We start from the raw sequence: 23,092 nt of genomic DNA, 5'->3' as shown, positions 1-23,092 counted from the left end.
TTCTTGGAGAAGCTTGGGAGCTTCACACTCTAAAAAAACCCCTCTCTCTCTAGAAATTCTAGAGCCAAATCTCAGCCTCTCTCTCCTTCTCTTGCCATGGTGTGTATAGCAAGAGCTATACTTGGAGATATACCTCTCCTTTGCCTAAGCACCCTTGATCAAACTCAACTACCATTGGGCTGAGGTTCTTTGAGGATCATTTTGAGCTCCAAAATTTGGTTTTAGCTCAGAGTTTGGACCCCTTTTGCTGCTGGAGTTCTTGGCTACAAGGGTAACATACTCTTTCCCTCTTTTGGTCTTCATTTTGCTCCTTATTTTTGCCATACTTGAAGGCATTTCTGGACTTTTTCATAAACTGAAAAGTGTCATATTTTGAGCTCCTCTTGAAGATTGTATAAGGACACTTTTCTGTTTGAGGCCTCCTACACCATTGCATGCTTTACCCCTCTTTGTAGGCCTATTTTGCATCATATCTTAGTCCTACTTGTGAGCACTTTCAAGATTTTCTATAAACTGTAAAGTGACTTATTTTGAGCCCCTCTTCAACTTTGTTTAAGGGAACTTTACTGTTTGAAGTCATTTACTTCCTTATTTGTTCAGTCTCTCTTTTAGGGCTATTTTTGCATCCTATTTTAGCCTTACTTGTGAGCATTTTCGAGATTTTCTATAAACTGGAAAAAGTCTTGTTTTGACATCCTCTTCAAGTTTGGTTGAGGACCCATTTCTTTTTGGGGTCATCTTCCCCCTATGCATGCTTCATCTCTTCATGATTAAGGCTATGTATGTGAGCACTTGCATTGGCCTTGATTTGGCCTTTTAGCCACTGAAATCCAGCGGATTTTCAGTGGCCTTGATATGTCTTTGAGCTCCAAAATCATAGAGGGGTGACCCTCTCACCCCTCATTTTCTTTACTAGCATCATTGGCTTTCCAAAGGGACTCTATTTTGCATGCATTGAAGTCACTTTTTGGGCCCAATTTTGTGGGTTTTAAGGTCTGCCTTAGGTCTGTCTGGGCCCCTTTTGATCATATTTTATGTCTATAGTGCATGTGTAGAACAATTCCATTCAAGGCCTTTTGAGGGGGCCCTTCATCGTATGCTTCCTTGACTGCTTTCAGGGCCAATTTGGTGAGTTTTAGGGCTGTCATAACTCATTTCCAGAGGTGGTTTTGCTATGCTTCATGTCTATCTTGTATGTGCTTAACAATGCTTTGTATGGCCCTCCAAAGAAGCCCCTTATTTTTGCATGCATTGGCTGCATTTCAGTGATTATTTGGGCATATTTTGGCATGTTTTATTCACTGTTTTTGGCTGGTTTGATGAGTTCTCATACGCTTCATATACATGCCATGTAAACCATGCTTGTTAGCCAATGTTGCATGCTATGTTAGTCCATCATGTTAGCATCTTTTGGCTATGCTTTAAACCAGAAATGTGCATATTTTAGGACTGCCTTGGCTCTGTCTTTATACTTCATGATCAAATAATGCTTGCTTTGTGTGCTTGTGGTTCAATGCATGTGCCTAGTTTGAGTTTCAGGGCTTATTCCATGCATCGGGTGCCATATTTCCATGTTTCGGGACCATTTAGCATCATGTTTCAGTGCTGAAATTTACATGTTTGAATGCCATCTTGCATCCCTTGTCATGCCTTGGTAGAGTCGTATTTTATGCCTTAGGTTCAGTCCTCGGTTTGCGTGCATGTGTGCACGCATTTCGGTTGTCTCATTTTTATCTAATGGCCACTGATGCGAGTGTAGCTAAGGTCCACTCATGTTGGTGTAAGTCCATCGTGCATTGTGTATGCCATTTCGGTCCATAGCATTGCGTATGCTGAGTTGCATTTTAGAGCATTGTGTATGTCATGTTACATCACGCGCATTGTGTATGCCATTTTAGTACAGAGTATTGCGTATGCTAGGTTGCATGTTAATCGCATTGTGTATGCCATTCCATTTGCATGGTGCTTGGAATAGGGTTTAGTCCAAGCACGAGAAACGAGGGGCGTTTCGTACTCCAAGTGACGAAACGTGCCTCGATTCCCGGTCCCCGACGTTCGTGATTATCTATGATAGAATTGTTGGCTTCATATGTTCATACTCGCATTCATGTCATATTAAAACGTGCAATTCGGTTTCTCGGCCATCATGCATTGAGATACGTGATTGGTGGCTCGAGAACCGAGGGCCACACTCTCTAGAGCTTGTGCAAGGACGGGGAGGAGTGGTCGCGCACACATATGTTGAAAATACATTGCTTTCTCTCTTTCTTGCCTTTGTTGCAGAAAAACCAGAGTCCAGGGGCAGAAAGTGGTCGGCCAACCAGGTTTTCTGGTAGGCCGACCACCTTTTTTGGTTTTCACCATGAGGGGTGGTGGGCAGGTATTTCCCAAGCCAAGAGCTGGTCGGCAGCCTTCCCCAGGTGGAGTTTCAGCCTCTTGGAGCTTTGTGTAAGTTTCTGAAATCAGCTGCAAACAATGGTGGGACAAGGCATCGCGATGGAATTTACCGACAAAGAGCATCGAGCATGCATGCATTCATTGTCATCCAAAACAGAGCCGGGGCAGTCCATTTGCATGCCAGTTTATAGCTTACTTAGCTAATTTGTTAGTTAGTTAGTGGATGTGTATTAATTAGCTATAATTCGTTATTCATTTCGGACTATATTATTTATTCGGACCCTCCGAGTGAGGGCAATGTTGTAATAAGTATGTGTGTGTGTGATGTATGTCTTCCAACCCTACGTCTTTCTCCCTTTTATTTACCAGCTTATGATGGTTAGATTAGGACATGTTTCAATTAGCATACAGTATGATAGCATGTTTGCATTCATTCATCTGTCTTGCATGCACTGGGCTCGGCGCATCATACTAACTGCATCGTATTTCAATTTCGAGTTGAATACTTGTTAGTTGTAGCATTTCACATGCCATCCTTAGAATAGCCGAGCCTACCTTAGTTGCATTTTGCATGAGTTGCATTTTGCATGTGTTGCATTAGGCATTTCAGCATAGTTAGGATCATGCATTTGATTTCTAACATAGCTTTTGTTTTGGCTTGGAGTACTCGGTAAGTGTTTATGCTTTAGCATCCTTGCATGTGTGTGAGTGACTGCCATGATAGCATGCTTACCATGAGGCTATGTGCTTATATGATATAACTGCCTGAATGCCTGTGGGTGAAGGTTGGGTTATTTGAATTGGAACAATTCATTAATTTTGAGTTTTAAGCCCACTAAATAGTGGCAAAATCATGTTTTCTAAGCCCATCCGAGGGTGGCAAATCCACGTCTTAGCCTACTTGCGGGTAGCACAATCAAACCATTTTCAAAACAAACATGAGATGCTTTGTTCCAATTCAGGCGACCTAGTCTATATTTGTATGTTGTGCGCATCACATAGTAATCTAGGCTAATAACCAAAATAAGAACGCATAATGTTTTCAAAACCCGATATCATGGTTAGTAGAGGCCGATCTTTGATCAGGCGAGCGGGGGTGCTCACGAAGTGACCTTCCCCAATCGTACCCAAGTTCCCGAGCCGAGGCAACTTTGGTGATGACGAACACGTGGCCTTAGGCAACGAGTCAGGGTTTCCTAAATTTCCCAAAATAAGATATTTAGGTGGCGACTCTGTATCTGGCAAAGCAGTCCATGTTTGGCACTTCTTTCAAAAAAATATGTTTTCAAAAACGATTTGCCGGATTTGGACTCTTTGATGATTTCATCGGTCTTCCATTGTACTCTGCGAGATTAGAGACAGGACCATGACATTGAGTCCTGAACTGTAGTGAGCCCAAACGAACAGAACGAGGGATTTCCTCCCGGGACGTTCGGGGATGTCTACACTTGGCAGCCGGGATACAACATCTCGGCTTCCTACGGCCATGCTGCACTTCACACCTGAATGCTCTTATAACTGAGCCCCGTAAAAGCCGAGCTCGGGTGCATTCCGACAAAGCCGAGCTTGAAGTAGGGCATGCCGGTTAACCAAAGGCCTTCATGCCGAGCCACAGGTGCGCGCCTTCCAACCGAGCAATGTACGAACCGTGGAACCCTGCAAGGCTGCGGACATCTCAGCCGAACCCTCACTTGACCGGCTTCCGTACCAACAAGTTTGAGTAGCTCGGTTCCACACGCCCTTTGCCATTACCGAGCAAAAATCCCCTCTGGGTAGGCCTAGGCTACCACGGCCCAAATGTGTTCGGCCCACAATTTGTCCGGCATCACCACGGCCCAATCCAGATCATAAATCTCCCTCTCATATAACTTTTATCTCCTATTAAATTCTTAACATTCTCTTCTTAATTTTTATTATTCGTTATTATCTACCAAGTGATAAAGATATAAAATAAGTAATTGGCTTTGAATGAAAAGAATATTAATAAAGAAATAATGAAGGCTGCATGGGAGGAGGCAACACAAAATCTCACAGAATTAATTTTCGTCACTATATATATCTAAGGTAATAATTTGATGTTCTTTCTCTTAGTTGTTAAAAATAATTTGTATTAGATCATTGCTATGTGATTTTTTTTTTTCTTTTTTTTTTTTTTTTGTAAAGCTGTCATTTGTTATAGTATTTCTTCAATCCTATCTCTTAATTCTCTCTTTGAAATTTTTGTTTTTTTAATAATAAAGTTTAGAACCAATTTCTTATCAAATTTGTTTTCTCGGTACTTATTTTATTAAAAGATCGAGATGAGTAAAACTTTAATATGATATATGAAATTAATAAAAATAATACAAAAATGGTAGCGAAATACTACATATTTGTCGATATCTTTCTGTTATTATTAGTTGATTTGTTAGATTATATTACCAATTTAGACTCCATATTCAATGTCCATGACTTTAGTTGCATTCGATCATTTTTTCATTGAATAACATATATAATTTTTTTGTTAGTATATAATGATTAAAGCTTTCATTTATTATATTTCTTCCAAAATAATTCAAATAATTTGTCATCATTTTTTTAATAAATAAAATGGATTAAAACTATTTTCTTATATAATTTTTATAATCTTCTGAAATTCTTATCTCGATTTAAGCTTTTTAAATGTTGTAGGAACTATGCAAATATTATTTAAGCTATGGAGAAAATGATTATGGAGAATGATTTATATGCATGTGTCATTGATAGAGGAAATCAAAGGTAGAGAGTTGCTAACATGATCAATTAATGATTTATTTGAAAAAAAAAAATTTATGAGTAGGGTAACAAAGTTAGATTAAATTTTTTTAACAACTACTTATAAATTATAATTAAAAATTAAGATTTATTCATAATTTGGTCCCACAATAATAATATAAACCACTGATTTACAAGTCTAAGTAAATTTATGATAACTTTTTTGAGTTTATAGAATTTCTCTCTTTTAATACGTTATTTTTGTTTTTGTTTTTTTTTTTGTCTTTTTAATAGGATCAATTAACGATTTATTTGAGAAGTGTTTTTTTTTTTAATTTAATTTAATTTTATTTTTTGAGTAAGGTAACAAACTTGGATTAAAATTTTTAAAAAACTACTTAGAAATTATAATTAAAAATTAAAATTTATTCATAATTTGGTCCTACAATAATAATATAAACCCTTGATTTAAAAGTCTAAATAAATTTGTGATAACTTTTCTGAGTTTATAGAATTTCTTTCTTTTAATACTTTGTTTTTGTTTTTTTTTTTGTTTTTGTTTTATGCATGATACTATAATTTGATACAAGTTATTTATGTTATCAAGTGATTGTGATGCTATTATCCCCAACAATCTTTATAATTAACAATTTTTTATGCATATCAAATTTTATTGTGAAACTTTGTGGATTAATTCTGGTTATCATCTACCAGAATGGCCTAATATCTTGACTTGCCGCTATTAAAACATAATTCAAAATTAGAATAATTTATTTATCACATCAAATGTATATAATCTATTTTTCCGTACATAGCACGGATTACCGCTAGTATATATTATAAAGAGTTGACAAAACCTTCTAGAGATCATAGGGTTTTGTAAAATTTTAGTATGCATTGCACATAGTGAGGTCATTAGATAATGTGATAATATTCTTAAATCCAGCGTTGTTATCTCTAAATGTTAGAGCAGTTGCAAACAGGAACCAAAATGTTGAGCAAAATAGGTATTTTATTCTGCTATGAAATTCCCTTTTTTTTTTTTTTAAACGAAATTTGTCTACATTGAAAATGTGAACTAACTAGAGCTACTACTTAGTTGGCAAGAATTTTGACACCTCACTAAGGTCATGTTTGATATTTGAATTAGGTTGATTATGATTATAAGTATGAATATGATGAGATTGAATTATGAGATTAGTTTAGTAATATTATGTTAGAGATGTAAAATTAATTGTATTTGTTTGTATATTATTGGATTGTTAGATGCTCATTCATGTTCGTTTTATTTTAATTGATTATAATTAAATTTATAAAATTATGTAAAAAAATTTGTTACATTAAAATGATTTTCTTATTTTTTACAGAAGGAGAAAAGTAGTTTTTGTACCTCTAATAATTGGATAAGCTTAGCAATATCACCCCAATGGAATAAACTTAAAAGTATCACCCCTCCATGGTAATGCTAATTTCACTCTTTTGGGGGATTTATTATTACTCTTAAACTATATTTGAATGACAATAATCTTGTGGTGAAAATAAGAAACTCATTATTAGGAATGGAATTGGTAATAGAATTCCTATGTCAAGGGTATTCAAACATTTAGTTTCGTTAGAGATTCCCAATGGAAAAATGATAAAGTTTGAAATATATATTGAGGGTCCAATTATTTTTATTTACTATGAAATAGCTAACATTCATTGAGGAATGTGAGATTCCTACGAGGAAGTTGGGTAATTAGATTCCTACTTAATTTGGGAATGTGATTCTTGTAGAAATATATAATCATGAATCACTTTCTTATTCCAATTCATTTAAAACATTTGGAATTATGTGATTCGGAATCACATTCCCACTCCTTCTCAAAGTTACGGTCATTGAAACAAAGTTTAGTTCCATACCATTTTTCACAATCAAACTTGATTTTTGTGAGCCGACGGATTAGCTATTCGGTATCATGTAATGTTACAATAATCATATTTATATATCACATTCGATTCACTATATGATGTGTTATCACTGTATTTATAATAAACATAAATAGCGAGACAGATTCAACCAATATAATTATGACAAATAAAATTATTGATAGATAAATAGAGTCACGATAGCATTAGTATTACTCCACCTCTCCAATCTAAATAACAAACATGGTTTAATGTCACGAGTTGCTTTTCAAAGCCAAGGAGTCAGCCCATGATCCACTTAGGAAGTAAAGAATTCAAGTCTTTCATAGACAAAATAATCTTTTCTGAGATTACCAATATACCAAAAATAAATAAATAAATAAAATAATGAAAATGTGGAATGGGGTTATTAAAAACAGTTTGGTAGAGGATGACAAAATGCCCCTTCATGAATGTTTCCCAAGTGACCGAAGCGGATAAGCCAATATATGCAAAGACATTTATTTAAGGGGCAAAACTTATTTTATCTTTTTATAATTTATTTTCTAATTTTACCAAGTGACCAAATCTTATCAAAATTAATGTATTCTTGACAGATGTCACCATTGGGATAACAAGGAATATATGCATTTATATTTGGGGGATTTGGACATAACCCCCTCACTATCTAATTTCTCTTTCAAAAGAATAAGAATTATATAAGTACTTTCAAAACTCTCTGATATTTTAAAACTTGTTTCTTTTACTATATTACCCTCATATCTATCAGCTCTCCTATTAAGACATTTTCACTATGTATTTCAGAGTAAAAATTTACTCTGTATGAAAGTAAAATTTTACTCTAAATGAGAGTAAAATTTTACACTCTGAAACTAAAAGTAAAATTTTACTCTGTATAAAAGTAGAATTTTATTCTGAAAAATAAGTAAACTGTAAGACTCTGAAGCTAAAAGTAAAATTTTACTCTATATCATTCTCTCTACATTTTCACTATGTATTTCAGAGTAAAATTTTACTCTGTATGAAAGTAAAATTTTATTCTGAATGAGAGTAAAATTTTATACTCTGAAACTAAAAGTAAAATTTTATTCTGTATAAAAGTAAAATTTTACTCTGAAAAATAAGTAAACTGTAAGACTCTGAAGCTAAAAGTAAAATTTTACTCTGTATAAAAGTAAAATTTTACTCTGGTTCTGTCAAATGAAAAAAACAAAGCAATAGAACCAGAGTAAAATTTTACTCTGGTTCTATCAAATGAAATTTGATGTTTACTCTAAAAAATCGATGGAACTTTGAGCTTTGAGTTTTGAATCAGGCCTATAATCCTTGAATCAATCGATGTTTACTTTGAAAAACACTGAATCATGCCTATAATCCTTGAATCAGGCCTATAATTTGAAAATTTTAGAGAAATCTCAATTTTTCATACCCCGGTTCTTCAGATTTTTCAGATTTTACAGATTTTTAAAACTTTGAGCTTCCAAAAATCTATATATTCGAATTCAAATCTCAAAACACACAAACACACACATATATATAGAGATATATATATATATATATGTATCAGCGCGATTTGCAAGTTCTCCACAGCTCCGGCTATGGAGGAAGCTAGGATTAGAAGAGAGAGACGGGATAGAAGATGAACAGTTGAAGGATAGTTGAGAAGATGCAGAGAGAGATCGTCGGAGCTTAGGAATGACACAGCTCCGACCATGGAGGAAGCTAGGTTTAGAAGTGAGAGACGAGAGAGAAGATAAATTTTGTATCTGGATTGTGTATATGTGAGGGTATAATAGTCTGATAAAATATTTAAATAATAAATTTTATCCTTTATGCAAGATTTTATAATTATGAGGGGGTTTAGAAAGTATAATTTTTTTCTTAGTCCTTCTAATAATGAAAGGAAAGTAAAGGGGATTTATAGCCAAATTTCCCTTTATATTTCCTTAATTTTGAAACGAACAAATTATAAGCAAACTAAAAAAACAAATACTTTCTCACATATATTACATGTGATCACACAATCCCTATCATCATATCAAATTTAATAAGTGCAATGCTATACAAAAAAATAAAATAAAATAAAATTTGAGATTTCTAATTGAGTCCTTCTAATCAATCCCTAATGATGTGGAATAAACCCCACGCATTACTCCTCATCCTCTGTGTGTGTGTGTGTGTGTGTGTGTATTCTCTCTCTTCCACTTCAGTAGAAGTCAAAATAAGAGTGATATATTAAAGAATGGAGCACTACTCCCTATACATAATCTCATTTATTATCACATTTTCTTACTCCTATACACAAAATAATGAGGGTCATATTCATAAATGCATAGGAGACTCGCTCAATTATGTCATATAGTGAGAAAATAAGTTAAAAAATAAAATCATATGTAACATTTTGTATTTAATAAATCAATATTATTTTATGTAAACCAACTATATATATAAATAGTACTTAGCATAAGAAATCAAGCTTAAAGGCATGTATGCCGTCTATATCATCTCCATTCAAACCCTTTCCAGTTTCAAAGGGCAGGAAGGCATACATGATAGCCTCCTCAACTGAGCTATGGCCAAGCCCAAGAATGTGCCCAATTTCATGTAAAGCCACAGTTTCCAAATCATATGCACTTGGGCTTGGATTCATTGACCATAGGTCCTGCCCATCCTAGAATATGACTACATGATATTCTGTAGTATTATAATTGATAGAGAAAGTGATATTATAATTTTGTATTGAGTGATTAAAAAATATGAGGAGACTTGTTAAATGACTATTGGTGATGGAGTATGAATACGTGGTTACTTTGAAAGTACCTAATATTTTTCCTCAAAATGGAGTCTCCCATCATCGGTGCGGAAGAATGGGCCAAAACCCCATGGGTCCATCAAATGCCCCAGCCCCAGCCCCATCCTCCTGGTCACAAATTTGAAAGTTAATCTTCAAATCAGCCACATCATAGTTTTGGATCTCTTCAAAAGTGAATTGAATTACTGAAGCCCAAGTCTGAAAGGTGGGCGCACGACCGGCCTAGGAAATTGGCCTGTGAGAGAAATGCATAGGCGGGATGCATTTTGAAATTGGCCATCTGGGCCATCTTTTCTTAAATCCTTAATCAGACTGAAGCCAGCTCGGTCCTGAGATTTCCAGAGTTTAAAAACGATAATCAATTAATAAATTTTTAGGGTGTTTAACATTTTTTTTTATTGAATGAAAAAAAAAAATTGAAGGTAAAAGATAAAAAATTTGTGTCAAAATCACAAAAAATACTTAACATTATATTATAATAACTAATAAGCGTCGTTTAATCCTTGCTCTTCTTGCATTTTTAGAAGCAAATAAATTAATCATACTTGCATAATCTAATTTTTTTGCAAAATCATTTTCAATAGATAACAATACTAATTATTTTTAATGGGTATTTCAATTTTTTAATGGGTCAATTTATTTAAAGTTAGTTTGGGCATTCATTAATTTTTTTTTGAATTTAAAACATACCTAATATTTTACACTAAATTATAATATAAAGGGACCTTCTTTTTTTTTTATCTATTTTCAATGGATAACAATACTAATTTTTTTGAATGGGTCTTACAATTTTTTAATGGATCAATTTATTTTAAGTTAATTTAGGTCTTCTTTAATTTTTTTTGAACTTAAAACGTACCTAATATATTATACTAAACTATAATAAGAGGAGGCACATTTTTTAGATTTATTTTGAGAGGCCTTAGGCCATGCCTAGTGGGCCAATGCCCAGGGCCGGCCATGGACTGAAGAATACTGTTGGCATATGGTGGGCCAAATCTTTGGCCTATCTTAATAATTCAAATTGTTTAATGTATAAGATCTATCGAGCACATTATTCTCATAAAAAATTACGAAACGTAATTTTTTATAAAATAATATATTTAACGCGCCTTACATATTGAATAGTTTAAATCATTGAGGTGAATCAGAGATGAGACCCACCACATGCCAACAACACCCCCATTACAAAACGAAAGCACCCCATTAAAAAAAAATAAATAAATAATGATGAGAGAGAAAATTTCTAAAGTTGTGTTTTCGCTCTTGGATTCCGAGTGTGAATTTATGGAGGGGGGGGGGGGAATGTAACAAAAAATAGCTTGTACTTTGGCCTTTTTTTTTTTTTTTTTTTTCATTTCCCACAATAAATTCCTATTCAAAATTAAAATTCAAAAACAATCTAGAAGTTTGGGGGGAATGTAACAAAAAATAGCTTGTACTTTGGCATTTTTTTTTTTTTTTCATTTCCCACAATAAATTCCTATTCAAAATTAAAATTCAAAAACAATCTAGAAGTTTTACTTTTTCAATTTTTTCATTAAGTTACACTTTGTGAATTGTGAAGTCTGTAAATTATGTTTGTCTGCAAAAATGTTTAATGTTATGAATAATTTCTCTTCTCTTTTTTTTATCTTTATTTTGATTTTGCTTTTGCTCTTTTTTGTTCTGTTTTGTTTTGTTTTTTTTGTAGTTTAAGAATTAAGACGACTATCTATGGACAGGCTCTTCTAATAGAACCGATGTTGGTGGCCTTGTACAGAGACTCTTTGATGACGGAGTACATGGTGGTGGCTCGGGTTGGACACAATGTTGGAGAAGCAATAGGTCACAAGGGCTTCTATATGTATTGGGTTTGTATGTGTTCGGCTTTTGTATGGATATGTTTTTAGATAATTATTTTTTTTTTAAACTTATTTAAACTATTACAACTAATAAATTATAAGAAAAAATTGTAATAAACAATTTGACACAAATTTTAAATATATATATATATATATAGCTTAGATAAACTATACCAAATAGCTCCTAATTAAGCCATCATTTGAGGTAATTGGACCACTTGCAAAACATCAAAAGCGCCTTATTTTCTTGTGTTCCCTTGCATCTCCTAATAGAATTTTGCCATGATGACTGTATTTATGTATTGCATTATTTATCTCATGTAGTACGACTGTAATAGTTTGATACATATTTGTCACATCCCAAAATTCAAAATCGAAAATATTTAATAGACACAAATAAGCAGAGTTAATAGCATAAATAATTCATTTGTGTTCTGCTATATGATTACAAAACACTATCAAATCAAAAGTAAAACAAAAAAAAAAAACAAAACAAAACTACTAATCTAAATCTTCAAGTGAACCACGGCTTAAACACTTTATCTTGATTACTTTCAGGATAACCTTCACCATCATAAACCGCATCCTCACCTGGCATGAGACACCATGAGCTTGGAATGCCCAGTAAACATACACACACACCACATACCTTCTATCAACCAATCAACCATACACAAAACAAATCGGATAACATAATATACAATACTACAATAAGGTTTTATGAATTAGTAATTAGACTAGACATCTAGAATCTCCCAAAGAGATCCTTCTACACAATCACAAGGATTGAACACCAGACTATTCAGAACTCCCGCTTTTGCTGCTTTGCAGACCTTACCACCAATGCCCACCTTCCGATTATTTACCAATTAGCAACATTGATGGAGCTCAAAATGAACGGTCAAACAAGTTGGCTCGTTTGCAGCCAAATCGTGCCTAGGGCTCGCTTACACCCTGCACATTCCATATCATAGGGCTTGCTTATACCTTGAAACCACCGCAGAGAGTCTGAATACACCCGTGTCAACCAAGGGGTTTGCTTAGACCGCTTGCGCAAGACTGAACTCATTTGGTATTAATTTCATCATAATTCATGTCATTCATATGTATAAATTATTCCGAAACACTAGTGTGAACGTCACCTATTGCCAACCCCTTATCATTTCTCATTTATTAGATCTTTTGATAAGTAAGTTAGTCACATTCAGTAATATAAAAGAGCATTAGAGAGGAAATATAGCCCATGATAGTCATACACAAGTATGGTAAATCAAGCAAACAACATTAGGCATACTTTGAAATACTTAGAGACAAATAACACAATAAGACACAATTTCTAATACTTTTCAGAACTGTAGAGTTAAAAAGAATGCTATGGTAAAAATACTTCCAGATCATATTAGGGGTTGAAATTGCACAGAAACAATAAACAACATGTCTGTTTTTAGTTCCAATTTTCAGAATTTGCACAGCACATCCGGAAATTCATCTACAAGCTCTGTTTGAAAACTTATCCAGATTTGTCACCCTTTGGGAAAACTAGCTTTCCTCTCAACCTACCCAATGATTTTCACCCAAATAAATTCTATTAGAAAGAGGACTCAGAATTCTAAATTTTTATAGAAAAACCAACATGAGATGATTTTTCTAGAATTTTATAAAATTGCAAGAAGTGGACTGTTTTTAGAGATTCAGGACCAGATTTTTAAAACAAAATATCCAAGCCCTAAAAAGACACGAGGCTAATAAAATTATCCCAAGCTCTAAACACACTCAATATCCTATATTAAATTCAGATTTGAGAAATAAATAAATTTGATATTTCTTTTAAATTAGAGAAGTTACAACAGTGCATAGTTTGACAAAATTGCAAGACAAAGTCACTAAATCATACCCACACTTTCATACTGTACGGGGAGCAAATATTCCGGCAAGCCCGTATTCCTTTCTTCCAAACTCCTGTCTGTCCGATCGATCTGCGAGCACAACAGCGGTGAGCTACCCGGCGGTGTGGCCGAAAAACCCTCCGACGATCAAGTTAGCACACACCTTAGGATAGGGAGAGAGGAGTGTTTGCGTGTAAGAATTTCCTTACAAAAAATGTTCATCCAAAGCAAGGGGGGCGCAGACTCACTTATATACCTTCTGCGCCCCAAATCCACTCCCATCCGTCTCTCGACACGTGGTGCTGCTATCCCATCTGTCAGCACAAATCTTGCTGGGCACCACCTAACCCAACTGCCCTCCCATTTACCTAGGAGCTCGGCAGCCGGTCAGTACCATCTCGGCCATCGTCTGCCATGCTGCGCTTCTTGCCCAAGTACTCCAACAGCTAAGCTCAGATGAGGACCGGACTCGGCGGCATCTCGGCAAAGCCGAGCTCGGGACAACTCATGCTTTTCTGCGGTCAACCTATCTGCCGAGCAAACAGGTACCCCGGCTTGATAACCACGGATCCTCGCAGCTCTTTCAATCCACGTGCTGCCTTAACCGAGCAGCTTCTTTCACGGCCGGGCCACACAACTTGGCCCAACGCCTGTCCAGCCCAAATCTATCCGGCCCAACTCTGTCCGGTTCAAATCTGTTCGGCATAATTCTGTCCGGCCCAAATCTATCCGGCACAACTCTATATCATTAATCTCCCTCTCACATACATACCAACACTACAAGAAATGTCATTTTTGGCTACCAAAATATTGGTCACCAAAAGTCACTTATTTAGTCGCCAAAATGATTTAGCGACCAAAATTTTTCGTCGCTAAGCTCGTCGCCTTTACTCTGTCGGCGATAGTATTGGCGACTAAAATCTATTTGGTCGCCGAAAGTGTACACATTTGGCTACTAAATTGGCTTTAGTCGGCAAAAGGTATGTTTTCCCTACTAAATAATTGGTCGCCGAAAGTACACATTTGGCTACTACTTTGAGTTTAGTCGGCAAAAGATATGTTTCTGCCACTAAATAATTGGTCGCGGAATTAGGATTTTTGGCTACCAACCTGTTGTGGTCGGGGAAGGTATCACTTTTAGCTACTAAATAATTGGTCGCCGAAAGTGCACATTTGGCTACTACTTTGAATTTAGTCGGCAAAAGATATGTTTCTGCCACTAAAGTATTAGTCACTAAAAGTGCTACCATAATTTAAGAATAACTATTATAGACCAAACATTTTTGTCACCAATAGAATACATATTTTTAGTGACTAAGTAATTTTTTTCATTGTTACTTTTGCCCGCTAAAAGTTTCGTAGCCAATACTTTTGCCTGCTCACATTCACTTCTTCATTTTTTGCCACCAAACATTTTAGTCGCCAAATGATACCATATTTTTTCCGTGACTAAAAAATTTAGTAGCCAATACTTTCTCTATCTCTTTCTCAATTGTTTTAGCTACTAATTATTTGGTCGCAAAAAATTAATGGGTTATGTTTTTGCTACTAAATTCTTAGTCACCAAAACATTTGATTACATATTTAGCTACCAAAATATTTGGTGGCCAAATACGTTAACGTTTTTCTTTTAAATAAAATATTTGGTGCACCTACATCCATTATTAATACAACCTGTATCCATCAACGGTAAATATGTTATGAAGCATTCAACAACAATTACACACATTTCAGTTCCAACCATCCAAAAAATTAATATTGAACATCCACTTATATATATATATTACAAATTTCATAAGAACCAAGTCTAAGCCCACGTCAATAATTTAATTCAATACATAATACTGGAATAACCAAATTCATTGTGCACCTACAACTTTTGTACCACAACAAAAATTATATTCTGTACTGCCACAAAACTATTATGTACCACGTGCTATGTTAATTGCTACCAACAAAAATTTTTTTACAAACCACTATATATACGGATAGAGATATAAAAAAAATGCCCTCCCGTACTTGTCAACAAAAACATATCCACATTTGTATGTCCAAAAACATCTGCAAAAAAGGGGGAAAAAATCATTAGTTCGGTGCGTGTAATGGCACTTCTGGACGACATATATATATCGTAATAATTTCAAACATTAAAAGACAAGGAGAGTGATATCTATTAACTAATGCAAGACATCCAAACATGAACCCATCATGAGTTCTTGTTTTAGCTTTTTTATCTCTAAATCTATCGAAGTAAATTTTAGTACTTAAATGTGAAAGTAAATTGTGTAGGTATTATGAAATTACCAAAATTTTGGGTGTACTTACCATTTCATCCAAAAATTATTTGTTATAAAAATGTAAGAAAAGCCATCATTAGAGTTTGTTTGGTATCCATAAAACTCACTATGCTTATGCTTTTGTGACCTCCACGAAGCTTCCAGTTATGTTAGTTCAGTGTTTTTCTGACCTCCACGGATGGAAATTAATATGGTCTTTTTCTTCATAAAAGATTCTAATTTTCTCGATATACTCATTGAAATTTTGGAAACACTTTCCTTAAAGAAGAAACTAGTTAGTGGGTTTATAGATGTAGATATGCTTCTGTTTGTGAATGAGTAATGCCTTGGGTTCTTTATAGGCTTATGGGGACGAGCTATATAAGATTATGCTTAACTATTCTTTCATTACACTATCTAATTTTGATACGTACCTTCAATACTTAGCTTCTTTAGTCCTAAGTTCCCTATTCTGTTGCTGAGGAATTATCCTCCCATCAGCCAAATCTTGAGGCCATGTTATATATATGAACTGTCTATTGTTAAACTTATCAAATCTATAGTTAAACTTATCAAATACACAATTGCGGCTAAACCTTAGCTGAACTTTACAAATCCATTGTTCCAATTTCCAAAGGACTAGGTCAACAGGATATATCATTCGTCACATTTAGTTCTTGTCCTACTTACGTATTGTGGACACCTACATGTCACATTTATCACCGGGAAGCTTCCCATTACGGAAAAACAGTGGCTCGGGGGCTGTTTTGCATTTTCGCCCCCCGAACCCTTTTTTCGACAAAGTTTATGACATTTTCAACTCTAATTCCCAACGTAGGCGTGCTATTTACGTACCGTCTGTCCCTACATGTCACATTTATCACCGGGAAGCTTCCCGTTATGAGAAAACAGTGTTTCGGGGGATGCTTTGCATTTTCGCCCCCCGAACCCCTTTTTTCGACAAAGTTTATGACATTTTCAACTCTAATTCCCAACGTAGGCGTGCTATTTATGTACCGTCTGTCCCTACATGTCACATTTATCACCGGGAAGCTTCCCGTTATGAGAAAACAGTGTTTCGGGGGATGCTTTGCATTTTCGCCCCCCGAACCCCTTTTTTCGACTAAGTTTATGACATTTTCAACTCTAATTCCCAACGTAGGCGTGCTATTTACGTACCGTCTGTCCCTACATGTCATATTTATCACCGGGAAGCTTCCCGTTATGAGAAAACAGTGTTTCGGGGGATGCTTTGCATTTTCGCCCCCCGAACCCCTTTTTTCGACTAAGTTTATGACATTTTCAACTCTAATTCCCAACGTAGGCGTGCTATTTACGTACCGTCTGTCCCTATATGTCACATTTATCACCGGGAAGCTTCCTGTTATGAGAAAATAGTGTTTCGGGGGCTATTTCGCATATTCGAGTTACTATTCAAAATACCATTGTTGAAGTTTACATGTTACTCTAAACGAAGATTGAAATTCGCTATGTTTTTTTAACATGTTTCTACTATAGTTAATCTTAATCAAGTACATATTTTAAATACAAGTTCATTGTTAAGAAAACTCAATACCAAACTCTAGTAACTACACAAGAAATCATTAACCCCAAATAATTCAAAAATTGATGACATTTTCAACTTTTCAAGCGAACATATTTAAACAAAGTAAGTGTGACATTAATGAAATTGTTCTTACCAAAAAACAAACGTCGGATGCCCAACTTAGATTCCCAAGAGTTGTGACAGTTTGGCGACTACGTTATTGAGATGCTCGACCTTTGTATTTGTCTCGTCCCTTGCCTTTTGTCCCTCCTCCCGCTCTTTCAACATCTCATTGGATAATTGAATGCGCTCCTCTCGTTCTTTCAACAGCTCATTGTAACATCTCTCGCGCTCCTCTCGCTCTTTCATTAACTCGTCATGATCCTTTTGCCGCTCCTCACGAAGTGCCTCCACCTCAGCTCGCATTGCCTCCATGTCCTTATCGTGTGCTCGCGTTGCAAATATGGTAGACAGTTGTGGGCCACTCCCAAATCCAAGCAAGTACCTTTTCTTCTGTCCAAGCACTTGCCTTGAAATCTCCTCTTGTGTCAATGGCGTCCCCGACTTGATGGCAGTCGCTTGTACATTGACTATCTCTTGCTGTCATTTCAAATAAATAAGACGAAAAAAACTTTGGCAACATATATGTATTATTGGGTACTAAGTACAAGAAAATATTGAATACATATATTTCCTTGTCACATACTTACATGCAGCTCACGGCATTTCGGATGGATCCAGTCATTCGTTTTCTTTGAAGTGTGGCTGTCCTCATAGAACTTTGGGAAATCCAACTCTCCATCTTTTGCTACCTGTTAACACATCAATGTATAAATCAATGACACTTTATGCACCAAATAGACAAATTTCCATGAACAGATTTTTAAACAAATTGCTGGACAGATTTGGAGACAGATTTTTAGACAGATTTGCTGCCAGATTTTCAGACAGATTTGCAGCCAGATTTGGAAATAGAGGCAGCACTATTCTAGTTTGAATTCAAAGAGATTATCATTAACAGATTTATATTTTCCAACAGATTTTTGCCAACACATTTGTTCAGAATTTCTCAAACAGATTATGTCCAACAGATTTTCGCACATAGCCACTTCTAATCACTTCAGATTATGTGTATTATAACATGTGTATGTACAGGAATATCTGTTTTTTGTGAATGTATTAACTTAAATCTAAAACAAAAAGAGCTACAAGACTTATGATCTTAAGTGAAAAACAGAGTATAGTTTAGATTTTGGGCAGTATATATAGTTCAGATTGTGTATTATAGTGTAATTTTGTCTCATGGCAAGTTAGTTAAGCACTCAAATTAACTGAAATTCACAGCATTGCCATTTTCAAAAGCTCTTCATGTGGCCTATTCTAGAGAATTAACATATTGAGCCTCTTTAACAATTAGATATGACGAATGCGTTACTCTGTGAAGACTTAGAGGAAGAAGTATTTACAGATGTTCCACCGGGCTTTGAGGATTTCTCAGTGGATGGGAGTGTGCAAGCTTAAAAAGGCATTATATGAGTTACAAAGTGTGCTACAGCATGATTTCAGAGGTTTACTTGGGCTATGCTTAGATGTGTTTATCTCACTAAGAACATATGTTTTCGACCTTCTTAAGGACAAAGTGTGCTTGGGTATAAAGCTATTGATACCATGTTGGAGCAGAATTGCATGTTAGGGGATGAAACTAAAGATTCATTTGACAGGGAGGGAGAGATATCAGAGGTTGGTTGGTAAGTTAATTTATCCATCTCATACTCACCTAGATATAGATTATGTTGTTAGTTAGCCTAGTGAGCCACTATGCATAATCCTATTATATTAGTTTATAGACTAATCCAGTACATCAAAATAAACAGTTCAAATTTTTTACAATATTTGCATAACTTTAACGACAAATATCAGCATCCAGCCATGCAAACTGAGATTCAAGTAGCTTGGGTTACCAAATGAAAAATGAGATGTTATTCAAATGAACAAAAACACAATGAGATGCATTCATATTTGTTATAATTCAGTTAGAAATAGATGATGTTGCACAATGGAAGAAATGCTCTACAAATTTACAAGAAAACTAAATGCAACCAACACATTGTAAATCAATATAATCAAAAAGCACTGTTATGCAAATTTGAAGTATATATTTGAAACAATTAACTAGTGAATACAAGTTCAAGAAGCATACATACAAATGCAAAGCGGAAAACACAAACTTCAAGAACAGGACATGTAATGTGTACCTGTTATTCTATTTCATTATTCTTTGCTTATTTCCAAGAGCAAAAGGGATAAATTAACAAGCATGAATGCATTTACAAAACAGAAGAGCACAGCAGTTGTCTCCACTACTCCATACTGCATTTGGCACAGCAGAAGAGCAATCAAAAAAATAAACAATTAAATAAAACAATAATAATAATAATAAGAATAAGAATAAGAATAAGAATAAAAGGATTAGTTTGGTCTTGGAATATAGTATTCAACCTTTTGATGGCTGCTCAATCCAAGGGCCATTCATTATGGTCAAAATGCTACATGCCTCGCTATATTCCAGGTCTGGCAACAGCTTTGGCGTAAGTAAGAAACACCTGAGAGATTGTGCCAAAAATATCAGTTTTGAGTCATTTCTAACATTTGGGGAACAAAAAGAGGCACTGCCGCCTTTTTTTATCTGAAGCAAGAGAAGTTAAACGCAATTCTTTTAAAAAGCAGGATAGAATGGCTAAAACAAATATCCCCTCCACAGGGTACACAAATGTATGCAATATTTTGCATTCAGTTAATATGTCAAGTCTCTATTGAACTAAAATTCATACTACTTCAGAGGTTTATGTACTTGAAAGCTTAACAAACAACCCTTTTAACACCAAAACAATATGAAGATCACCCTTCAAACCTAGTAGCATGCAGAACATTTTAGAAAAATGAGAAAGTAGGAAAAGAACAAGCAAAGACAGCATGACTCTAGTGTCAACCAAGCAACAAAATTGCGTTTCTTTTCCATCAAAACAACCAAAATGTTTCAATTTAATGGGACCCCAACACGAAACAAGATGGGAAGACAGAAAATCAAAATTCTCAGATATCTACTAAATTGTACTAAAAGACAATGAAACACACCAATAAAATGAGTTGTGTCAACCCCATCAGGCATCTTTTACATATGTTAGTTTCTATTTTTAGTTTCTGTAGATACTTTCCAACCTACTGTATGTCATAGACACAAGTGATTACATGTGCCTTACAAATCAGCATAGAAGACCAACACGACTTCAAGGACCATGTGTACAGTCTACTTGTTCACCCATTTTCTAACAGCTTAGGCTTTTGGGAAAATTAGTAACTTAACATGAACATGGTTCGATTCGGTTAGGATTTTGGCAGATTTTCACACCAAACCAAACTTCTCAGTTTGTTGTTTCTATGGGCCAAACTGACCGCACAATGTAAACAACCAAACAAAACACTGGTTTTTGGGGCTGAATACCCATTGTATTGCCTTGTATAATTGAGAGCTATAATCCCTGGTAGTTACACCTTATACTAACTTAAATCACTGGTGATATTTGAACAAAAATAAAGCAATGCAAAATATAACATGCAAGCCCTTCAGGCACAGCACCTTCCGCCTAACTTTGCCTTAAGTAGTCGCGAACCTTAAGCACACCAAGCTCGGCCTTCTTTATGTTGCCTCGCCTAGCCATGCGGAAGGTGCTGGGCTAGTGCTTGGCTGCATTTTGCAACTAGGAGCACGCCTAAGCATGACTTTTATTACAATGAAACAGGTTAAGAGTTATACCACTAAAACTCAGATTTGTTTTCTTAACAAGAGAAGAATGTCAAAGCCATAGGCTTTTTGACGCTCACAAATCAGAATAGTGAGGGAGGGCCAATTGGAGAAGATGATGGACGAAGGAGGCTGCAATGGTTGACGACAAGGCTATAAAGGTGATGGAGCATTTTACAAATAGCATACTTACCGTGGGAAGTTAAAACTCCAAAATCCTATCCATGCAAGTTTAAGTACTACTAGTCCTGCACTAACAGTGGCCACAAACATATATTATAATATGTGGCCTAAAGCAGCTAATAATTAATATCCATTAAAAAAAAAAAAACCAACCTGAATGACAATCCTGTGCTACAGGATTACCATTAGGGGTTCACAGTGGTCGACGACAATTGCAGATGGAAATGGCAAGCAATGAAAGAGGCAGAGAGAGAAAGAGACGGTGATGACCACAAAGAAAGTGGTAACTCCACAGAGTAGACCAGCAAGCTCTAGCAAGCAGCCTGGTTTTGGCTAGTTGGCAATGATGTATTTACCGACAATGAGAAAAGCGAGTGCAAACACCATAGAAAAGAAATTTTTAATTAACAAAGTTAAAATCCCTCATCTTGTTGGACAGTACAGGTTTGTAGGAAAGACTTGGATGTGAAACAAAAGTAAGAGGATGTCAACTTCGGGTACAAATCAATTGAGCCAAAGAGTTGTTTGGTGCAGAAAATCCCTATTCATAAGTCCAAGATAAGCATCCCTTGTACAGTAATATGATTATACAAGTATATTTCAAATTACCACGTTGTCATGCAAAATGAAATGTTCCATTCTTCACACCTAACTGTTGGTATTAATATAAAAAACTACCCATGGTACATATCAACGGTTCACCCCTAACTGTTAGTGTTAACATAAAAAATACCCAAGCTACATAATAGCAGCTGATCAGAGGATGACTGGATCTTCACTAGCAAACAATTTCCTTTAGCAATCAATATGCCTTAGTTAGTTGAAGAATTTATGTTAGAAAAGCAAACTAACCTCACATTGCCTACAACAGAAAACATTATTGTCATGTAAGATTGATGATCCACCATTTAACCAATAGAAAAATGCATTGCCACAGTCCAAACCAAATTAAAATTAAGGCTTGTGTCCTATTCAAGTGAGATAGACTACATAAATCATTTTTCACTATTCTACTCTATCAATGTTTGTATACTTGATTAATTAAACAAATTCACATGGATTACATAATATGCCAAAAGTACTCTTTCACTTGAGCTAACATATTTTGATTCTATAAATCATAGCACCTCCAACCAACCTCATCTTGCTTATTAATAATCGAACCTAAATAATGAGAATGTTCACCAAAAATTGCATTAGTAAATCTCTTTTAGGGTGGAACTTTATGACACGATTAGTTCTAAAACAAGTTAATTTAAGAAATGACCCGTAATTTTGGACCACTAGATAGCATAACTAGTAGAGTACTAGTACTAGTGAAACTATATGGTCAATGATAGAATGATATATCAAAATAATGAAAACCATGTCATGCTCTTCACAATGTGTGTGCATGACATGTTATTTATTAAAAAAAAAAGTAAAGACAGAAACACATTTCCAACAGTTGGCTTTACATGGCAACTGTGCATGTCCGCAAATGCATATTCACACATTTCCAACCTAAGCTTTGGGCATAAACGAGCTTTCTCCTTCTTTGGAAATATGGACTTAAATTACTAAGGAGGAAACATGGGCAATATGCCGCCATGATGCAAGCATCGTAAATTTCCGATACTTCTAAAATGGAAGCATCGAGGTTATATTCTCCTAAGTTCCCATACAAAGAGCAGCCTCCTTGTACTTTTTTTATGTAATGATGTTT

At 35.2% G+C, this 23,092-nt stretch overlaps 1 long non-coding RNA gene across 1 annotated transcript; it reads right to left on the bottom strand.

Annotated features, from left to right (window-relative positions):
- Positions 1-15,388: 15,388 nt before the first annotated feature.
- LOC145801780 (uncharacterized) lies at positions 15,389-18,214 on the bottom strand. The gene is made up of 3 exons (XR_014343433.1): positions 18,113-18,214; positions 17,557-18,002; positions 15,389-15,641 (listed from the first exon to the last, which is right to left on the bottom strand). It is a non-coding gene; the product is annotated as an uncharacterized LOC145801780 (long non-coding RNA).
- Between the last annotated feature and the right edge of the window lie 4,878 nt (positions 18,215-23,092).

The sequence above is a fragment of the Camellia sinensis genome, chromosome 10 (assembly GCF_055761805.1).
Source record: "Camellia sinensis isolate YWXY chromosome 10, ASM5576180v1, whole genome shotgun sequence".
Taxonomy (NCBI): Eukaryota; Viridiplantae; Streptophyta; class Magnoliopsida; order Ericales; family Theaceae; genus Camellia; species Camellia sinensis.
Note: the sequence above shows the minus strand (reverse complement) of the source record. Positions and strands in the feature narration are given on the sequence as shown.